Raw genomic sequence first — 22,959 nt, forward strand, 5'->3', positions numbered from 1 at the left:
ATCACTTCAAAAAGCATTCAAAAAATTTGCTGGGTTAAATTTCTCAGCTCTACAGTATTCTGTGGTCTGGGGTACATTTTTGTTATCTAGAACACAAAAATGTTGCTAGTTGAAATTTCTCAGCCAAACAGTATTCCGTAGTGTGGGGTACATTTCTATGATATCTAACTCTTCCAAAAATAAGTTTCTTTGCTAAATTATTTACCCATAAAGTATTCTGTGGATTAGGGTACATTACTGTGGTATCTATTACTCCAAAAAAGAGTTTTACATTTCTCTGGGTGACATTTTTCAACCATACTTTATTCCTTGGTCTAAGGTGCATTTTTTGGTATATAACACTTAAGGGTTACTTTTTTGCCTTATTCAATTAGTCATCCATACATTATTCTATTAGTCATCCATACACTGTAACATGCTTAGTGGGAGACACAGATTCACAACAATGCGAGATTACTGAGGGAGTTTCCAGTGGAATATTGGATCCAGAGGAAGCTGGTACAACAGCAGAGGTTTTGGGAGCCTATGATCCGGATCTGGCTGATTACTCAAAAACACCAAGGCCTGAACCTAGGCCACATCATTTACCATTAGGGTTCTTGCAGACTGCGGATGCGACAGCCAGGAACTGGTGAGCAGACTGTGGGGCCTAGGCTGGTTGGAAGAGAAAAGGAAGTGAGCCAGGACCAGATCTTGAGGAAAGTTATCAGGTCTGCTAGCCACAAGCTATCGAGAGTTGGCATCCCGGGAGGTGGTCATTACTTACAACCATCAGTGGAGAAAGGGGTCCATTGAAAAGTTTGGGACCAGTCATAACATCTTGTTTAGCTATCGTGCCATGAAGATTGAACACTTGCATTGAAGGCTGCAAGAACTTATGGCTGGAACCAGCGTCACGTTCCTCAAAATGGAGGGGCAACATGGCTGGTATGCAGGGGGTGTGCTCTCAGAAGGAAGGGAGCAGGATGTACCTTTCGTGCCTGGGACAAGCTCCTTGAAGAAGCTCGAGACAGGGTTAAAACCATCACCAAAAGAGCATACTCCCCAAAACCATCCCCAAAAGAGTTGATAGGGCAACAGCCCCCTATGTCAGTGGTTCTGGCACTACTGGAAGCCGGGTCACTTACAGCAGAGTCACATGGGAATGGGGCTCTCCCCCAGCCTCACAAGGAAGGAGAAGCAGACACCTTAAGAGGATTGCTGTATTACCCTCATACTTTTTTCCTGGCTTTGCACCTTGTACAAAATCTTTATGAGTGTAGGAGTACAGCAAGTAGACTTTAGAACACATTTGAATGAAGCCTGCCAGTCGTTGCCTTTCAAGTATCCATGGACGAACCTCATTATATTTTTTCCTGGCTTTACAGTTTGTGCCTATGAGCGTTTAAGTAAATAAACTACACTTTGAATTCAGAAATTTTAAATTTAAACATTTTCAATTAGTTATCCACAGAGTTTAATGCAGTTATTGGTACATTATGGTGGTATGTACAAAAAAAAATTTGGCTGGGTTAAATTTCTCATCCATACACTATTCTGTGATCTGTCGTATATTTCGGTAGTATATAACCTTCCCCAAAAAAATTAAAAAAGGTATCTGGATTAAATTCGTCATCCATAGAGTACAACGTGCCCTGGAGTACATTTCCTTGGTATGTAACCCTCCAAAAATTGTTCAAAAATGTATCGACTCCTTTGCTCATCAGAATTTTTTGCATATTCTTGGGTACATTTCAATGGTATCTACTCCTCCCAAAAATTGTTAAAAAATGTATTGGTATTGTATTGCTCATCCAGAGTGTTACATGTTCCCCCATTTTTTTATTTTTTTTTTATTTTTTAAGAGAAGGATATATCGACAGGGTCACGGCAAAGGAAACAGTACATAAAGTCGGCCATATGTGCCAAGCTCCATACAGCCAACACGTCTGACTCCACCATGATGGCTTTCATAGAATCATAGAATGTTAGAGTTGGAAAGGACCTCCTAGGTCATCTGGTCCAACCCTCTGCTCAAAGCAGGATTCACTACATCATCCCAGACAGATGTCTGTCCAGTCTCTGTTTGAACATAGACTTATAAAAAACAGCCGCACTCAAGGTATAGGTTTTCAAGTGCAAAATTGAGTGACATTTTATTGTATTCACTATAGTAGCATAAAGGTGCTGAGGTAACGTTTCGACCCCATAATGGGCCTTTATCAAACCTCACTGGAAAAAACAATAGATACAGTACATTAGATGTTAATGTAGGTTGCAATCCATGATGCAGACATAAGCAGATATAAGCATGATGTGGCGTAAGCGCAGGCAGAGGGCACCACATATAGTCTAAAATATGCAACAAAAGATAATTTGACAAGTTAATATACCGGGGAAGTGTAAACAAATGAACTGACCTTGTTGTAGAATCAATTATGAAAAGGAAACACCGTAGAGGATAAGTAAGGAAACACCACAGAAGGAAAACAATTATAGGAAAAGGGCTCCTAGGTGGAGCTGTGGAACGAAAAGAGATGCTGAATAAAGAAAAAAAGAGGGGAAGGAAAGAACAAAAGGGAATGAGAAAAAAAAAAAAAAAAGACGTACCTACTGGCAACACATGGAATGGGACCACAATCTCACCATACCCATACGAGCTAGAGGAATGCATGCATAGTAATGAGAAATATGAAAATGTATTTTTATTTTTTTTAAAAAGCTATAAACTGTATTCTGCAGGTTTATAAATAGTGCACCGCTGTACATTAACTCCATATCAGGTCCAGAACAATATCAAGGTCAAAGCCCAGGTGGTGTTATATGAACAGCAGCAATGAATGTGCGCACCATCCAGGAGAGCGTGTGCCAGCAGTCTTTTCTTAGGATGGAGGGATTGTTGACAGATGTTCCAGTTCATAACGTCCGCCCTCCGCTGCTCCTTTCCCATCATTCTTGTGTTCAAGAATCTGTCGCATTTGCTCTTGTGCATATGCTGGCTTTTCTGTAAGGGGTCCTGGTGGGGCAGGAAATCCTAGAATTTCAGGTGCCATGTATGGACGGAGCTACCCAACCAGCGGAGTACTACCTGGAGGGAGTATAGTGTGTGCATGTGGTAAAATAACAGGCCGTCCACCTTGTAGGGATAGGACTGTGTGAGGACACTCTGAATGGAATCCAACGAACAGGGGAAATTCGGCAGATCAATGAACTTGAAAGGGTTGATCTTGGAAATATTACACAACCCATCTTCGTCCTGCAGCTTTGATTGGAGCCAGTAAAAGCGAAAGTCAGTGTGGCAGTCGTACACTGGGTGTCCCCTCCAACACATGACATCTAACACGTAATATGTGCGAGACTCCTCGTTATATATGCCGTCTAGAATAGTGTGGTCTTTACCAGTAGCACTGTTAGGCCGATTTCCACCTGGTAGTAATGATGGAAACCTGTTCACGCAGTACCCACTTTTAGTGTAAGCTGCAGTCGAACCCCGTGAAGCCACAACTAAAGAACGCTTTCCAGTGGGGCAGACTACAAGAATCCAAAGATCAGCCAGACCTGGAGGAATTTCTATTAGCCACTCAGAAAGCATAATCTGGTAACATAATGTCTGGGTAACTTTTGCAAGGCTCCACATCCATGTCCTCTGCGTCTTCGTCTTCTGTTTGTTTCCCATCCTCATCCTTCTCTTCATCTTGGTCTGTCCAATCCCCAGATGCGAGCCGGCGAGCATGGTTGATATAGTCCAAGTGCTTTAGTTTCTGTAGTTCCAGCAGTTTCCTCCTGCGCTCCCTCTGCTCCAGAGAGCTGGATTTGCCTTTATACTGCGCCAATCTTGGATGAGGAGCTGAAGTACTATTGAGGTGGGAAGAAACAAACAGCGAAGCTCCCTGCAAGGGCCTCTGTGAGGGCATCCATCATCTGCTGTACACTGTACTCTCTGGTGCCTGATAGGAGGCTGTCAACCGGGGACCAGTCACAGACACAGCTGCACCAACTATTCAGGATAGTCCAATATCCTGGACCTTTATATGCCTCCCTCCCCACCCCCGTATTTTTACCATATGCTTTGGCAATGATAAGGTGTACTTAGTCCTGCCAATAAAGCTCATTTGAATTGAATGGAATTGAATTGATGTGTGGTTCCTGAAGGAGCCGACACAGAGCCGGCTCCCGGCTGTGAATGAAAGGAGTCGGCTCTGCATACAGACATCCCCCTATATACATGCAGCGCCCCAGAGTCCTGGTCGTTGCAGTAATGTCGCTCTGCCACTAAGGGGAGTGATGTTACGTCTGACTGCACTAAAGGAGTTCACCTGACCAGGTAACACTCACACTACACTTCACACTCCGGCCACCAGGGGGAGTGGTTCTATCTAGTAGGCCACTCCTCACACTCTGGTAATACAGGGGGTTGGACAGGAAGAGGGAGAGAAGTTACTAGGAAGAGCTAGAGAGAGGACCTGTCAGGGATGGGATCCTGGCAGATTCTTAAGAACAGCGCAAACCAGTGAGTAACGGGAATACAGCACAGAGGCAATAGGACCAGAAGGAGTCGTGCTGTAAGATCGAGGCAACATCCTTCTGAGGCGCAAACAGTCGGTGGCCGGAACGCCGAGAAAGTAAGAGACTTTAAGCATACTTCAAACCACGGCAGGACAGCCAATTATAGGTTGGCTGTCTCACTCAAACACCTAAGCAGACAACGGAGGCAGCTGTGGGAGAGGGGTGACTCTAGAGTCCCGGAAGAACTCCAGGCCTACTCCGTCATACGGGTGCGTCCTAGCCATAGTATCTGAGGGACGGAGAGAACGAAGATCAGAGACAGACACAGCAGGTGAGGACTATCCCGGGGTGCTCAGCAGGGAAGGACTACAACACATAGGCGCTAGAAGGTAGACACTGATTCCCACCTGAAAAGGGAACTCCTGATGTGCCTTTGGACCGGCCGGCCTCAGACAGCCCTGTTAACAGTGCTCCGGATTGAGCACCTTAAAGCCTTCAGTAAAGAGGTAAAGAGACTGCAAACTGGTGTCCTTGTTATTTACTGTGACCTGCACCGCACCACGACAACACTACCATCCTCTACCTTTATTGTACGCCCCTCAGCAGGGTCACGGGCCGGGTCTAGCCACCGTGACAACCCCAGAACAGAGACTCAGAGGCCCGGTACTGGGTACCCCTCGGCCCTGCGGCAGTGGGGGCGCTACATACAGACACTGTACATTTGCCTAGCTGCTTTCTTTGTAAGGTCAGTGCACCTGCGCTGTGGCTTTAATCCATGTCAGTTGGGGGTCATGGAAAGGTCACCATTAATTCCTATGGGAATTTAATTTTTTATTTATTTTTTTTTAAACTACAAATCGGATTGACTCCTAAAATACATAGCACACTTGTCCCCACCGAGGGCTTCGAAGCGCTGCCTGAATGGGGTCTCTACGCCGAGCAGTTCGGGCCGCATTAATTGCGGAAAACGCGGAGAAGTAGAATAAAATATAAGAAATCGGATTACAATATGTTGCTGAACCTAGAGGGTTCAAGCACCATAATCATTACCACATACATTTAAAAAAAAAAAAAAAAAAGTATTTACAAAGTTTATTTTCTGTTTTCAGATCACACTTAAAATAAAAAGATAAAAAGTGCCCGGTGTATATAATGAGAAGTAATATATACACAATGTAACAATTACAATACATTTATTGCACAGATGTAAAGGTACCTTTACACTCAGCAACTTTACAACGAGAACGACAACGATCCGTGACGTTGCAGCGTCCTGGTTAGCGATCTCGTTGTGTTTGACACGCAGCAGCGATCTGGATCCCGCTGTGATATCGCTGGTCGGAGCTCGAAGTCCAGAACTTTATTTGGTCATCAGATCGGCGTGTATCGTCATGTTTGACAGCAAAAGCAACGATGCCAACAATGTTTTACATGGAGCTAACGACCTGTGAGAACGATAAGTGAGTCGCCGTTACGTCACAGGATTGCTCCTGCATCGTTCTGGAGCTGCTGTTTGACGTCTCTACAGCGACCTAAACAGCGACACTGCAGCGATCGGCTCGTTGTCTATATCGCTGCAGCGTCGCTGAGTGTGACGGTACCTTTACTCTTTTGTTTTTGTGAAATCAAAGGGCTGTGCAAACTGTAAAACCTTCTTCCTCTGATCGTCAAAGTTCTCTCGCACGGCTTTTCTCCAGACTCTGGAATCCAGATCCAGCATGCCACCGATTATTTCCTTGCGAAAATAATGTGGGAACTTGTTATGGTCTTCGATAATGTGAGCAAAACCTCCTTGTAGTCCAAAATCCACCGAGAAATAAGGCAAGCCTTTTGCAACAGATCGCCGAACATCCTTTGTAGACAGGTCTATTAGCTTCTTATTCATAGACCATTCCTCGTCAGATTCCAGAATTGCTTTCTTGAAATAAATGGGTGCCATATCTGCCACCTCCTTCGGCAGGGGAATACATTCATAGACCAGATGAAAGCGTTTTTTTTAAGTTTATGTTTGTTTCCAGAAAGACGCAGTCCAGTCAGTTATCGGCAAATAGCCTGACTAATGTTTTACGGAACATCTGGATTTCATTCCATATGTCTTCATCCAGAAGCGTCGCTGCAGTGTAGTGTTGTAAAGGAACGATCAGACAATGTCCCTCCGTGAGGGAAAGGTGGTTGGGAAGACACAAATATACCTTCACTCCTAGAGCAATGATCATGTGCTTTGGCAGCTCATCATTATCGAAGCAAAATGGACATTTTTCCATTCTGGCAGCCAGTCTCCGATGCTCGGCCATGGCTTGCCGCCTCTGTCTTTCCTCTTCCTCATTTTGCTCGCTCTTTCTTTGCAGCTTTTGAGACAAACATATCGTCCAGATTGTAGTAATCCTGGTCAGTCTTCTCTCTGAGCTTGGCTGCCATTCTCAGGTATAGCTTGTTCTGGTCCCATCTTTTCTCTCTTGACCAGATCTTAAAGGCTCTGATGGTCGTCATCATGGAAGTAACGCACCCTCTCCTTGTCCACGTGTGTCTCAACTAGTTGTCTTATTCGCCTTCCTCCCCGCGGCTGTGCAGAACCCACCATGGAGTTCACTGGCCACGCTCTACCAGATAGTTCTGCTGCTGAAAACTGACCTTCTTGCTCTTCTCCAGCTTCGGATTTCTGGGATTTTTCTCTTTCTTTCTCGTAGTCTTCCAGTCGATTTCGCTTTTGCTGACGAGCTTCTTCCAGTTGAGCTTTGCAGCCATCTCCGTGTTCCCCATTATTTCCGCCTTTACAATCTTAGAACCGAGCTTGTTCATCTCTTCCTCACTGCGTATTTGGACAGGTTGTGGTTTTGCTTCGGGTCGTGAGGATGTTGGTGGGCTTTCTTAAGGAAAGGAGAGGTCAGTGTAAAGAGCATGTACCATAAGAGGGACAGTGTGGGGGTCATATTTTGTGCAGGCAATATACACTGTGTGCAGTATTAGGCAAGTTGTATTTTGGAGGATTATTTTTATTATTGAACAACAACTATTTTCTCAATTAACCAAAAAGTCTCAAATATCAAAGCTTACTATTTTTGAAAGTTGGAGTGTTTTTGTTTTTTTTTAGATTTGGCCATCTTAGAAGGATATCTGTTGGTGCAGGTAACTATTAATGTGCAGAATTATTAGGCAACTTAATAAAAACCAAATATATTCCCATCTCCCTTGTTTATTTTCACCAGGTAAACCAATATACTGCACAAAATGTAGAAATAAACATTTCAGACATGCAAAAACAAAACATCAAAAAATGAGTGACCAATACAGCCACCTTTCTTTATGATGACACTCAGCAGCCTTCCATCCATAGATACTGTCAGTTGCTTGATCTGTTTACGATCAACATTGCGTGCAGCAGCCACCACAGCCTCCCAGACACTGTTTCGAGAGGTGGACTGTTTTCCCTCCCTGTAGATCTCACATTTTATGAGGGACCACAGGTTCTCCATGGGGTTCAGATCTGGTGAACAAGGGAGCCATGTCATTTTTTTCTTCTTTGAGACCTTTACTGGCCAGCTATGCTGTGGAGTAGTTGGAGGCATGTGATGGAGCATTGTCCTGCATGAAAATCATGTTTTTCTTGAACGATACCGACTTCTTCCTGTACCACTGCTTGAAGAAGTTGTCTTCCAGAAACTGACAGTAGGTTAGGGAGTTGAGCTTCACTCCATTCTCAACCCGAAAAAGGTCCTACAAGTTCATCTTTTATGATACCACCCCATACCTGTACCCCACATCTACCTTGCTGGCATCTGAGTCGGAGTGGAGCTCTGTTAAATATGCTTATTTCGCACATTTATTTAATCAGGACTTTACCAGGTGCGTTATTCTTAAAGAAAAAGGTCATGATTTTCTCATAAAAAAGGTAGTGGTTTATTGAATTGTCCACAGAAAAACCACATTGCAGCAAAACATAAAATAGATGAAATAGTTACGAACAGATTGTCCATGTGTAGATATCAGCACTTGATACTCATCTTTCCCAAAGTTCTGAATGGTAAAAGCAGTCTGTGTGAAATCTGAAGGTCATCATGGCTACCGCTACGAGCTGTTCCTTCCTTGTCTGATGTCCATGGAGAATGATGGTGAAGGCAGGAGGTGACAGCCCCCAGGTGACTAAAGCCCCCACACCCTCCTAAGAGACTTTTATAAATGTGTCCCACAGACCACGTGTTCCCTTTTATATGGTGTTGAGCTACACACAAATAGCTCTTTGTAATGTCAGCAAGAAGCAATGTGCTCAGTACAGGATTGATAATATGAATAATTCAATTAATAATTAATATTTAACAAGCTCTCTGCCCTTTACTGATCCAGCCTCTGGCCCATCCATCTGGCCCATCAAGAGTCACTCTCAGTTCATCAGTCCATAAAACCTTTGAAAAGTCAGTCTTAAGATATTTCTTGGCCCAGTCTTGACGTTTTATCTTATGTTTCTTGTTCAAAAGTGGTCGTTTTTCAGCCTTCCTTACCTTGGCCATGTCCCTGAGTATCGCACACCTTGTGCTTTTTGTTTCTCCAGTAACGTTGAAGCTCTGAAATATGGGAAAACTGGTGGCAAATGGCATCTTGGCAGCTTCACGCTTGATTTTCAACTCACGGGCAGTTATTTAGCACCTTTTTTGCAATGAAACGCTTGATTGTTTGGTGATCACGCTTCCATAGTTTGGCAATTTCAAGACTGTTGCATCCCTCTGCAAGACATCTCACAATTTTGGACTTTTCAGAGCCCGTCAAATCTCTCTTCTGACCCATTTTGCCAATGGAAAGTAAGTTGCCTAATAATTAAGCACACCTTATATAGGTATATTTTACCCTTGGTTACCCCTATTTTTCTACACCTTATATAGGGTGTTGATGTCAGACAACACCCCTCCTCATTACAGAGATTCACATCACCTGATTTACTTAATTTGTAGTTGGCTCTCAAGCCTGAACAGCTTGGAGTAGGACAACATGTATAAAAAGTGACATGTGATCAAAATACAACTTGCCTAATAATTATGTACACAGTGTAGTGAGGGGCAATTTTTTATTCAGGAGCATTATAACACTTCCATCTTCTCTGCTCTTTTGAAGAAAATCTCCATATGATGCCCTTAAAGATAGAAGTCTGCAGATACGAGCAGTGGATGAGAAAACTCATCATGGGGTCTGGACAAGAAGAAGAGAAGAACGACTCCAGAGACGACATCATCTATAAGGTACCTGGATATAAATGTTATATGTGATACTAATTCTCATGTTTTTATTTATGCTAGGACCATTTAAGGGGATGTCCAGGTTTGTGATGAGTCTGCAGTCATTCTTTGTGACTGTGTAGCGCCCCCACCGCCGCAGGGCCGAGGGGTACCCGGTACCGAGCCTCTGAGTCTCTGCTCTGGGGTTGTCACGGTGGCTAGGCCCGGTCCGTGACCCTGCTGGTGGGGAGGCGACGTACAGTGAATGATAGATAAGGATGGTGGTAGTGGTGCGGTGTAGTGCCGGTCGCAGTAAATAACGAGGACACCAGGTTGCAGTCTCTTTACCTCTTTACTGAAGGTCTCTGGGTCCTCAGTCCGGAATACGGTTCACCAGGCTGCGCAAGTCCGGCCGGTCCAATGGCACCTCCAGAGTTCTCTTTGCAGGTGGAAATCTGTGCCTTCCTGCTAGCGCTATGTGTTGTGGTCCTCCCCTGCTGTGCTTACGGGATAGTACCCCACAACTGTTGTGTCTGTTTCTGATGTTCCCTCACAACTCGTTCGGATGATGTTTTTCTCCTCCGTCCCTCCCTGATGTTCTGGTTAGGACGGCACCCGTATGACGAGTAGGCTCGGAGCTCTTCCGGGACCCTAGAGTCGCCCCTCTCCTAGTGCGCCCCCCATGTCTTCATAGGTGATGTATGTGAGACAGCCCACCTGAGACTGACTGTCCTGCCGTTGGTTTGAAGTATTGCTTGGAGCTAGATATATAAATACTTCCTCGGCGTTCCGGCCGCCGGTTGTGCGCCTCAGTAGGATGTTGCCTCGGTCTTACAGCACGACTCCTACTGGTATTTCTCCTCTTGCTTTGATCTCGTTTCTCACCCAGCACAATATATCTCACTTCTAATCCTTTCTTAGGGCACCGCCGCTATGCTGAGCAGGCACGGTCCAGTGACGTTCTTCCTTGTTGCCAGGCCTCTGTCAGGGTCCCAAACCTGACAGGGACCCTACCGAATCTTCCCCCACAACACCCTCTGCCACCAGGTGTTGCCTGGTTCCAACCCAGTCAGCTTTCTCCGTAACTTCCTGCCTGACCCCCAGTTTACCCACAGTGGTGAGGAGTGGCCTAATAAATAGCACCCTTAGCTCCCCCTGGAGGCCCGACTGTGAAATGTATTGGTGTATGTGATACCTGGTCAGATGAACTCTTTCAGTGCCATCGGACGTACCATAGCCCCCCTTAGCGGCGGAGCCACAGTACTGCAACGACCAGGACTCTGGGGCGCTGCAACTGCAGACTTCTAAATTCTCACAGTGCGCCCTGCACGCTGTCAGGATTCTCTTGTGCTGGCGATTTACATTAATGCGGTCACGTGCTGACTAGACATGTGTGGCCTCAGTCCATGAAAATGAACTGAGCAAGGCCGGGCACGTCTAGTCAGAATGTGGTTAGAAGTATACAAATCGCATGCTTGTGCTGACATGACTGTCCACAGGCAATGGAGAATCCTAAATGTGTGCAGTGCATTAGTTGTGATAATTCAGAAGCTGCGATGTCAGGATTCAACTCTGCAGGTTCCAGTAGTCGTCACATGGACACTTCACTCATATGTGACTTTCATACTTATGGTCCTGTGACATTGAGCTTCTCTTACTGCTTCTCTCAGTTTTTCACTGAACATTGAGAGCATTAGAGAGAGGAGATTGTAGGTACATGACCAAATGTGCAAAACGCATATGTCCTTGGTGGGGCGGGGGCGCCAAACTGAATTCTTGCCCCGGGTGCCAGAAAACCTAGATACACCTCTGTGCCTGCCCAACATTAGGGTCATCAGGGGATGGGTCAATAACCGTAACACCACAATGACAGATGTTCAGTTGAAACATGATGGGGGGATATGTGCGCCAAAAGTCACATAAAAAGTTCAAAACCGAAAAGAAAGTTTTTACTACGCACCAAATTCATGGATAGTAACCGTCATTTTAATTAATTTGGCACCAAAAACTGCAATTAATAACAAGACAAAAGAACAGCGACTTAAAAATTGCTAATGATGACTTTGGGCCTTTGTGTCTACAATGTGTAGCTTGGTGCTGCTCAATAATAAGTGTTTTTTTGATTTTACACAATTATATTTTGTGATAGCATTCTGAAATGTCCTGTGTCTGATTCCGCTTATGGTTTGATACATGAAGTCTAACTTTACAATATTGTGTCTTATGTTATCTAGATGGGTTAGGCTAAAACCCAAACTTCATGTTTGGGGGCAATGGAAATCAATTTTCCTAGGATATAAAAAAAATGGTCTCCTGCCTTTGTTAATGTTATGGAAAAGCAGGTAAAAAAATCAATAGGATGAAGGCACCAAAGGCCAGTTTCACACAAAGCACCATTCAGGCCAAGACTGGCCCTCGCCATTGTGATTCATTATGTGAAACAAGACTTACCTGAGAGGGGAGATGTTATGATCTATAAGGTGATCTCACCAGGTCCTAAGAGTTAATTAAAATCTCATCAGATGTAAGTAACATTTGTTTACGGGTTAAACTGGAATTCAATAGAATTGAACTAGAGGCTTTTCTCATTGAAGTCCTTTTATTTCCTGCAAGACAATGCTGGTCAAGGGCTTTATAAAGTTTCTTTTGCAAGTGGACATTGCCTGAATATTTTCCAGAAGTGCAAAGATCTGAGTGATCTCCCACAGGAGAAGACTTGGAGCTTTATTCCCCTTTTCACCATGGCTGAAAAGCCAGTGACGATCCACCTCGGCAACCCTTTCATAGAGCTGGCATATGTCATGGCCTTCTTAAAAAGATACTGCAGTTCGGTCAGAGGAGGGACAAAATTGGTAAATAGTTTTAATAATATTCCTAATGGGAAAATGCTTTTCTGGGTGCGCTTCAAGCAAGATCTGGATGGTATCGGAGAAGTTTCCCACCCTCCAGCCACCTTTTCCGTGGGAGGTAATTGGGGCTACCTGGTCTACCCAGGGCAGCCGGAGTATTGTCGATCGTGCTTTCAAGTTCACTCACACTGAGGACTCCTGGTCCAGAGGACGATGCTGCCACAAGTGCGGGATGCCCATTTAATTGGGCTGGCACTGACGCGGCCAGATCTGGAAGAGGCACAATTTTCCTGGATACCTTGGACGTCCCCATCTCCACCACCGAGTCATCCACCACCCTGGAGACCTCCCCGCCAGAATCTATAGACCACAGCCTCTTGGAGACAGAAAAGAAAAATGACACTACCACTCACAGCAGGCTCGTGAGTAGGAGCTCCCCTCTGTTGCTCCCTGAAACTGCACAGACGTATCCCCAGAGGTTCCAGATCTTCCAGTCTGCCCCTGGTTTGGCACCACATTTAAATCTTTTAGCAGTCTTGTGGACAGTATTACATCCATCCAGATTTGAAGCAGACCTGGCTAGTTGTGATGATGACATTGGGTCCTTTCGCTGTGGGCAAATTTTTAATCCAACACACCACCCCTCCTCCCCCAATAGATGATCAATGTATTGCTTTTATATCATGTAAATGTTGCCTATTTCAATCCTTGATTCTATATTACTCTATTGTAAACTTGTTTGATTTGTACGACTATGTTGTGTCTCTTTCTCCTTCAATAAAAGGAGTTTAAAAAAAAAAATTTTAAAAAATGAATGTGGAGCTTCATGTGATACACAACCTCCTGGTAGATTAGTTTTCATCTTGTTAGGGCATTTGAACCGTGGCTAACTCAGACCATGAGTGTGTGAGGTGTGAATGTCATTTGGGGGGGGGGGGGGGACAGTATGAAAAGGTGTCTGGAAGCTGAATATTAGCATGCTGGAAAACCAAAAAGTGGAAACTGGTTTTAATGCTCTAGACTAGGTGTAGGCAGGAGAAGAATTATTTTGGGGAATGTGTGTGAACGGTGGGACTAGGTGATCGGAAAAGTTAAAATGATTTTTTAGGAGGCAAGGTGAAGGTTGGCTGCAAGAAATAAGCAGATTTTATAGAGTGAATGTGAAACGGAGCGGCCTCTGTTAGTAAGGCTGTGTTCACATGTCCCATAATCCTCTTAAAAAGGATGCAGCAGTAATCCATTGGCAGAAAAATATTTTTGCAAACAACTTCTGTCCAGTAAAAAAAAAAAAAAAAAAAAAAAAAAAAAAACACATTTCAACAGGATCAGTTATCTTTTTTTTTTTTTTTTTTTTTATCTTGAAGTCTATAGAAAAGTCATTCATTAACCCCTTAAGCCCCAAGGGTGGTTTGCACGTTAATGACCAAGCCAATTTTTACAATTCTGACCACTGTCCCTTTATGAGGTTATAACTCGGGAACGCTTCAACGGATCCTGATGATTCTGACATTGTTTTCTCGTGACATACTGTACTTCATGATCGTGGTAAAATTTCTTTGATATTACCTGTGTGTGAAAAAAAATGGAGATTTGGCCAAAATTTTGAAAATTTCGCTATTTTAACTTTGAATTTTTATGCCCTTAAATCAGAGATATGTCACACAAAATACATAAGTAACATTTCCCACATGTCTACTTTACATCAGCACAAATTTGTAACCAAATTTTTTTTTGATAGGGAGTTACAAGGGTTAAAAGTTGACCAGCAATTTCTCCTTTTTACATCAAATTTTATTTTATTTTTTTTTTTTTTAGGGACCACATCTCATTTGAAGTCATTTTGAAGGGTCTATATGAGAAAATACCCAAGTGTGACACCATTCTAAAAACTGCACCCCTCAAGGTGCTCAATACCACATTCAAGAAGTTTATTAACCCTTCAGGTGTTCCACAGGAAGTTTTGGAATGTTTAAATAAAAATGAACATTTAACTTTTTTTCACACAAAATTTTATTCAGCTCCAATTTGATTTATTTTACCAAGGGTAACAGGACAAATTGTACAACAACTTGTGGAGTCCATTTTCTCCCGAGTACGCAGATACCCCATATGTGGGGGTAAACCACTGTTTGGGTGCATGGCAGAGCTCGGAAGGGAAGGAGCGCCGTTTGACTATTCAATGCAAAATTGACAGGAATTGAGATGGGACGCCATGTTACGTTTGGAGAGCCCCTGATGTGCCTAAACATTGAAACTCCCCCAAAAGTGACAATTTTGGAAAGTAAACACATCTAAAAAAGTTCTTTAGGGGGTCGTGAGAGCTTTGAACCACCAAGTGTTTCACTACAGTTTATAACGCAGAGCCGTGAAAATAAAAATTATTTTTTTCCCACACAACTTATACTTTAGCCCCCAGTTTAATATTTTCTCAAGGGTAACAGGAGAAATTGGACCCCAAAAGTTGTTGTCCAATTTGTCCTGAGTACGCTGATACCACATATGTTGGGGTAAACCCCTGTTTGGGCACACGGGAGAGCTCGGAAAGGAAGGAGCACTGTTTTACTTTTTCAACGCAGAATTGGCTGGAATTGAGATGGGACGCCATGTCGCGTTTGGAGAGCCCCTGATGTGCCTGAACAGTGGAAACCCCCAATTCTAACTGAAACCCTAACCCCTACCCTAATCCTAGCCCCAACCCTAGCTCTAACCCTAATGGGAAAATGGAATACATTTTTTTAATTTTATTATTTTTCCCTAACTAAGGGGGTGATGAAGGGGGTTTGATTTACTATTTATAGCGGGTTTTTTAGCGGATTTTTAGGACTGATAGCCGTCAGACTAAAAGACGCTTTTTATTGCAAAAAATAGTTTTTGCGTCTCCACATTTTGAGAGCTATAATTTTTCCATATTTTGGTCCAGAGTCATGTGAGGTCTTGTTTTTTGCGGGACGAGTTGACCTTTTTTTTTTGTATCATTTTCAGGCACGTGACATTTTTTGATCGCTTTTTATTCCGATTTCTGTGAGGCAGAATGGCCAAAAAACAGCTATTCATGAATTTTTTTTTATTTTTTTTTTTGGGGGGGGGGCGTTTATACCGTTTCACGTTTTAGTAAAATTGATAAAGCGGTATTATTCTTCGGGTCAGTACGATTACAGAGATACCTCATTTATATCATTTTTTTATGTTTTGGCGCTTTTATGCGATAAAAACTTTATTGAAAAAATAATTATTTTTGCATCGCTTTATTCTGAGGACCAGGAGGGGACGCTGGAGGACACAGGGACACCGGTAAGTATGACGGGGTCCCCGATCCCCCTATTTCTCTGTCCTCTGATGTGCGATCACATTAGGACAGAGAATGACACACTTGTTTTTTTTTGCGGTCGCAGGAAAACGATTAATTATCAGTGATCGCAAAACAGGGGTCGGTAAAAACCGACCGCGATCACGTTCTTTGGAGTCTCGGCTAACCCCAGCAGCCGAGACTCCAAAGATCTGCTGGGTGCCAGCTGGCGCACTGCGCATGCGCCCACCATTTTTTTGCCGGAAGATGGCGGTGTCCATGGGAAACCCCGAGGAGCACCGGGGGACATGGGTAAGTATTGGGGGGCAATCGGGGACCTCATTTCTCTGTCCTCTGGTGTGCGATAACATCAGAGGACAGAAATTAAATGGCAAATCGCGTTTATTTTTTTCTGGCTGCCAGTAAACTGTTAATTACCGGTGATCGCAACACGGGGGTCGGTAAAAACCGACCCGAATCATGTTCTCTGGTGTCTCGGCTACCCCCGGCAACCAAGACCACAGAGAAAATCTGACTCTGGGGGGGTGCTATACACTTTAGCTACCACCGATACGCCTTTTAACGGCGGTAGTTAAGGGTACTTAAGGGGTTAAGCTACAAATGCTGGTCTAAGCCCTGTCCCATGCATTCATGCTTCATAATTATACTATTTGTACTCTGGGTCTACTGTTGTCATTTTTCCTGGTGTCTTCCTCTAAAATGAGCTGTTTTGGCAACTTTTGGGCCCACTTAAGGTGTTGTCTATGCGTTTTGGTTTTGCCTCCTTATGAAATCAATGGGATTTGAATATGTTCGGCGAACATCAGCATGTTTGCCAATCGTAAGGTAGCCTTAGGTTTGCTCCTCTCTACTCCATAATGCACACGCTGGGAAGGTTTTGTGACCAGAAGAGGCCAGTGGTTGAGTACCAGCTCCAACTCACCCATCGGTACTCTGATTAGCCTCTGCACATAACTGAAGAGTGGGAATTGTTTAACATTTGTTTGGTTCTCTAAGACTTGGAGGATGCAACAAAGATGGTGGGCGGCAATGATGCCATAGCGCAACGATCACACTTCTGTGCCTACTTAAACAGTCACTGCTCACAATTAAACATGAATTTTTGCATGCAGACCAGGTGGGGATGGAGGAAGACAGATTGTAGCTAGCCCAGTCTCATCTCATCTGCTCAGCGTGGCTTTGGTAACAATGAGGAGATGGATGCTGAGGAGGAACAGGAGCTGGTGGCTAGCCCAACAGAGGCCTTTGTCCTGTCTCACCCATGTGGATGGGCGAAGGATGGGAATGAGGAGGAAGAGCGGGAGTAGCAGACTAGAAAAGACTAGGAAAGACTAGAAGCAATGAGATGAAACTGAATGGGATGAAACTGAATGGGAGGAGACGCCGATTAGATATTACAAAAAAAACTTGACAGTGATCAATGAGTGGAACAGGCTGCCACGAGAGGTGGTGAGTTCTCCTTCAATGGAAGTCTTCAAACAGAGGCAGATTTTTTTTTTCAAAAAAATGGCGTGCACTCAGATAAGTAAGGATAAGTGCAGTCTGAACCCGGATAAGATCCAGTTAAATCATAGACTTATAAAAAACAGCTGCACTCAAGGTATAGGTTTTCAAATGCAAAAATTGAGTGATATTTTATTGTATTCAAAACAGTAGCATAAGGGTGTTGAGGTAACGTTTCGACCCCATAATGGGCCTTTATCAAACCTCACTGGAAAAAACAATAAAGATACAGTACATTGGATGTTGAAGTAAAAAGTAATATGCCAGAACTATATACAGAAGCGATATACAAACATGCCAATCGGATAGAATAAGTTCCGATATCAAATAGAAAGATCCGATACCAACAGAAAAATGCATGTGGAACTACATACAGTGACATATATGGGCATTGTGTGTATATATTGTATACACTCACCGGCCACTTTATTAGGTACACCATGCTAGTAACGGGTTGGACCCCTTTTGCCTTCAGAACTGCCTCAATTCTTCGTGGCATAGATTCAACAAGGTGCTGGAAGCATTCCTCAGAGATTTTGGTCCATATTGACATGATGGCATCACACAGTTGCCGCAGATTTGTCGGCTGCACATCCCAAAGATGCTCCATACAAGGCAGGATGGATCCATGCTTTCATGTTGTTTACGCCAAATTCTGACCCTACCATCCGAATGTCGCAGCAGAAATCGAGACTCATCAGACCAAGCAACGTTTTTCCAATCTTCTACTGTCCAATTTCGATGAGCTTGTACAAATTGTAGCCTCAGTTTCCTGTTCTTAGCTGAAAGGAGTGGTACCCGGTGTGGTCTTCTGCTGCTGTAGCCCATCTGCCTCAAAGTTCGACGCACTGTGCGTTCAGAGATGCTCTTAGGCCTACCTTGGTTGTAACGGGTGGCGATTTGAGTCACTGTTGCCTTTCTATCAGCTCGAACCAGTCTGCCCATTCTCCTCTGACCTCTGGCATCAACAAGGCATTTCCGCCCACAGAACTGCCGCTCACTGGATTTTTTTTCTTTTTCGGACCATTCTCTGTAAACCCTAGAGATGGTTGTGCGTGAAAATCCCAGTAGATCAGCAGTTTCTGAAATACTCAGACCAGCCCTTCTGGCACCAACAACCATGCCACGTTCAAAGGTACTCAAATCACCTTTCTTCCCCATACTGATGCTCGGTTTGAACTGCAGGAGATTGTCTTGACCATGTCTACATGCCTAAATGCACTGAGTTGCCGCCATGTGATTGGCTGATTAGAAATTAAGTGTTAACAAGAAGTTGGACAGGTGTACCTAATAAAGTGGCCAGTGAGTGTATATTATACATGTATTTTATATAAGGGTGAACATAGGTTGCAATCTATGATGCAGATATAAGCATGACGTGGCGTAAGCGCAGGCAGAGGGCACCACATACAGTCTAAAATATGCAACAAAAGATAATTTGACCAGTTAATATACCGGGAAAGTGTAAACAAATGAACTGACCTTGTTGTAGAATCAATTATGAAAAGGAAACACCATAGAGGATAATTAAGGAAACGCCGCAGAAGGAAAACAATTATATGAAAAGGGCTCCTAGGTAGAACTGTGGAAGGAAAAGAGATGCTGAATAAAGAAAAAAGTGGGGAAGGAAAGAACAAAAGGGAATGAGAATGAGAAAAAAAAAAAAAAAAAGACGTACCTACTGGCAACACATGGACTGGGACCGCAATCTCACCATACCCCATACGAGCTAGAGGAATGCATACATAGTAATGAGAAATATGAAAATGTATTTTTATTTTTTTTAAAAAGCTATAAAATGTATTCTGCAGGTTTATAAATAGTGCACCGCTGTACATTAACTCCATATCAGGTCCAGAACAATATTAAGGTCAAAGCACAGGTGGTGTTATATGAACAGCAGCAATGAATGTGCGCACCATCCAGGAGCGCGTGTGCCAGCAATCTTTTCTTAGGATGGAGGGATTGTTGACAGATGTTCCAGTTCATAACGTCCGCCCTCCGCTGCTCCTTTCCCATCCTTCTTGTGTTCAAGAATCTGTCGCATTTGCTCTTGGGCATATGCTGGCTTTTCTGTAAGGGGTCCTGGTGGGGCAGGAAATCCTAGAATTTCAGGTGCCATGTATGGATGGAGCCACCCAACCAGCGGAGTACTACCTGGAGGGAGTATAGTGTGTGCATGTGGTAAAATAACAGGCCGTCCACCTTGTAGGGATAGGACTGTGTGAGGACACTCTGAATGGAATCCAACGAACAGGGGAAATTCGGCAGACCAACGAACTTGAAAGGGTTGATCTTGGAAATATTACACAACCCATCTTCTTCCTGCAGCTTTGATTGGAGCCAGTAAAAGCGAAAGTCAGTGTGGCAGTCGTACACCGGATGTCCTTTCCAACACATGACATCTAACACGTAATATGTGCGAGACTCCTCGTTATATATGCAGTCTAGAATAGTGTGGTCTTTACCAGTAGCACTGTTAGGCCGATTTCCACCTGGTAGTAATGATGGAAACCTGTTCACGCAGTACCCACTTTTAGTGTAAGCTGCAGTAGAACCCCGTGAAGCCACAACTAAAGAACGCTTTCCAGTGGGGCAGACTACAAGAATCCAAAGATCAGCCAGATCTGGAGGAATTTCTATTAGCCACTCAGAAAGCATAATCTGGTTAGCATAATGTCGGGGTAACTTTTTGCAAGGCTCCACATCCATGTCCTCTGCGTCTTCGTCTTCTGTTTGTTTCCCATCCTCATCCTTCTCTTCATCTTGGTCTGTCCAATCCCCAGATGCGAGCCGGCGAGCATGGTTGATATAGTCCAAGCGCTTTAGTTTCTGTAGTTCCAGCAGTTTCCTCCTGCGCTCGCTCTGCTCCAGAGAGCTGGATTTGCCTTTATACTGCGCTAATCTTGGATGAGGAGCTGAAGTACTATTGAGGTGGGAAGAAACCGCGAAGCTCCCTGCAAGGGCCTCTGTGAGGGCGTCCATCATCTGCTGTACACTGTACTCTCTGGTGCCTGATAGGAGGCTGCACAGTGTCCACCAGTGACCAGTCACAGACACAGCTGCACCAACTATTCAGGATAGTCCAATATCCTGGACCTCTATGTGCCTCCCTCCCCCACCCCGTATTTTTACCATATGCTTTGGCAATGCTAAAGTGTACTTAGGGTACCGTCACACCGTGCAATTTTCGTCGCTACGACGGCACGATCCGTGACGTCGCAGCGTCGTATGAGTATCGCTCCAGCGTCGTAGACTGCGGTCACACTTTGCAATCACGGCACTGGAGCGATGCCGAGGTTCGCTGGTAACCAGGGTAAACATCGGGTTACTAAGCGCAGGGCCGCGCTTAGTAACCCGATGTTTACCGTGGTTACCAGCGTAAAAGTAAAAAAAAAAAAACAGTACATACTGACCATCTGATGTCCATCAGGTCCCTTGCCGTCTGCTTCCTGCTCTGACTGAGTGCAGCCGTACAGTGAGAGCAGAGCGCAGCAGTGACGTCACCGCTGTGATCTGCTCTCACTTTCCGGCCGGCAGACAGTCAGAGCGGGAAGCAGACGGCAAGGGACCTGACGGACATCAGATGGTCAGTATGTACTGTTTGTTTTTTTTTACTTTTACGCTGGTAACCAGGGTAAACATCGGGTTACTAAGCGCGGCCCTGCGCTTAGTAACCCGATGTTTACCCTGGTTACCAGCGAACGCATCGCTGGATCGCTGTCACACACAACGATCCAGCGATGACAGAGGGAGATCCAGCGACGAAAGAAAGTTTCAAACGATGTGCTACGACGTACGATTCTCAGCAGGGTGTCTGATCGCAGTAGCGTGTCAGACACTGCGAGATCGTAACGATATCGCTACAACGTCACGAATCGTGCCGTCGTAGCGATAAAAATGCCACTGTGTGACGGTACCCTTAGTCCTGCCAATAAAGCTCATTTGAATTGAATTGATGTGTCCTTCATGAATGAGTGGACACAAACAGCTGGCTCCCTGCTGTGAATGAAAGGAGTCAGCTCTGCATACAGACACCCCCCTATATACAGACATCCCCCTATATACAGACACCGTACATTTGCCTAGCTGCCATCTTTGTTAAGGCCCCGTCTCACACAGCGACGCTGCAGCGATACAGACAACGATGCTGATCGCTGCAGCGTCGCTGTTTTGTCGCTGTGTGGTCGCTGGGGAGCTGTCACACAGACAGCTCTCTCCAGCGACCAACGATCAGGGGAACGACTTCGGCATCGTTGAAACTGTCATCAACGATGCCGAAGTCCCCCTGCAGCACCCGGTAACCAGGGTAAACATCGGGTTACTAAGCGCAGGGCCGCGCTTAGTAACCCGATGTTTACCCTGGTTACCAAAAAAACAAACACTACATACTCGCCTTTCGGTGTCCAGGTCCCTTGCCGTCTGCTTCCTGCTCTGACAGTGCCGCTGTACACTGAGAGCAGAGCGCAGCGGTGACGTCACTGCTGTGATCTGCTCTCACTTTCCGGCCGGCAGTCAGAGCAGGAAGCAGACGGCAAGGGACCTGGACACCGAAAGGCGAGTATGTACTGTTTGTTTTTTTGGTAACCAGGGTAAACATCGGGTTACTAAGCGCGGCCCTGCGCTTAGTAACCCGATGTTTACCCTGGTTACCAGTGAAGACATCGCTGGATCGGTGTCACACACACCGATTCAGCGATGTCAGCGGGGCCTCAACGACCAAAAAAAGGTCCAGGCCATTCCGACACGACCAGCGATCTCGCAGCAGGGGCCTGATCGCTGGTACGTGTCACACATAGCGACATCGCTATGGAGGTCGCTGTTGCGTCACAAAACTTGTGACTCAGCGAGATCGCTAGCGAGATCGCTGCTATGTGAGACGGGGCCTTAAGGTCAGTGCACCTGCGCTGTGGCTTTAATCCATGTCAGTTGGGGGTCATGGAAAGGTCACCATTAATTCCTATGGGAAATTTTTTATTTTTTTTTTAATGCGATTTTATTTAAAAAAAAAAAAAAACACTACAAATCGGATCGACTTCTATAATGCATAGCACACCTGTCCCCACCAAGGGCTTCAAAACGCTGCCTGAACGGGGTCTCTACACCGAGCAGTTCGGGCTGCATTAATTGCGGAAAACGCGGAGAAGAAGAATAAAATATAAGAAATCGGATTACAATATGTTCCTTGAACCTAGAGGGTTCAAGCACCATAATCATTACCACATACATTTTCTTTTCTTTTTTTTAAGTATTTACAAAGTTTATTAAAATAATTTTAGTTTTTTCTGTTTTCAGATAACACTTAAAATAAAAAGAAAAAAAGTGCCCGGTGTATATAGTGAGAAGTAATATATATATGCAGCGCCCCAGAGTCCTGGTCGTTGCAGTACTGTGGCTCCGCCGCTAAGGGGGGCTATGGTACGTCTGATGGCACTGAAGGAGTTCATCTGACCAGGTATCACATACACCAATACATTTCACAGTCGGGCCTCCAGGGGGAGCTAAGGGTGCTATTTATTAGGCCACTCCTCACCGTGTGGGTAAACTGGGGGTCAGGCAGGAAGTTAGTCAGAAAGCTGACTGGGTTGGAACCAGACAACACCTGGTGGCA

The 22,959-nt window shown here is 44.7% G+C and overlaps 3 pseudogenes; all 3 read right to left on the reverse strand.

The window, feature by feature from the left end:
• Nucleotides 1–2,283: 2,283 nt before the first annotated feature.
• On the reverse strand, nucleotides 2,284–3,897 carry LOC143818588 (snurportin-1 pseudogene; annotated as a pseudogene).
• A 2,191-nt stretch (nucleotides 3,898–6,088) lies between these two features.
• Nucleotides 6,089–13,136, reverse strand: LOC143817787 (CWF19-like protein 2 pseudogene; annotated as a pseudogene).
• Nucleotides 13,137–19,011: 5,875 nt separating this feature from the next.
• LOC143818589 (snurportin-1 pseudogene) lies at nucleotides 19,012–20,336 on the reverse strand (annotated as a pseudogene).
• Nucleotides 20,337–22,959: the final 2,623 nt, after the last annotated feature.

The sequence above is a fragment of the Ranitomeya variabilis genome, chromosome 3 (assembly GCF_051348905.1).
Source record: "Ranitomeya variabilis isolate aRanVar5 chromosome 3, aRanVar5.hap1, whole genome shotgun sequence".
Taxonomy (NCBI): domain Eukaryota; kingdom Metazoa; phylum Chordata; class Amphibia; order Anura; family Dendrobatidae; genus Ranitomeya; species Ranitomeya variabilis.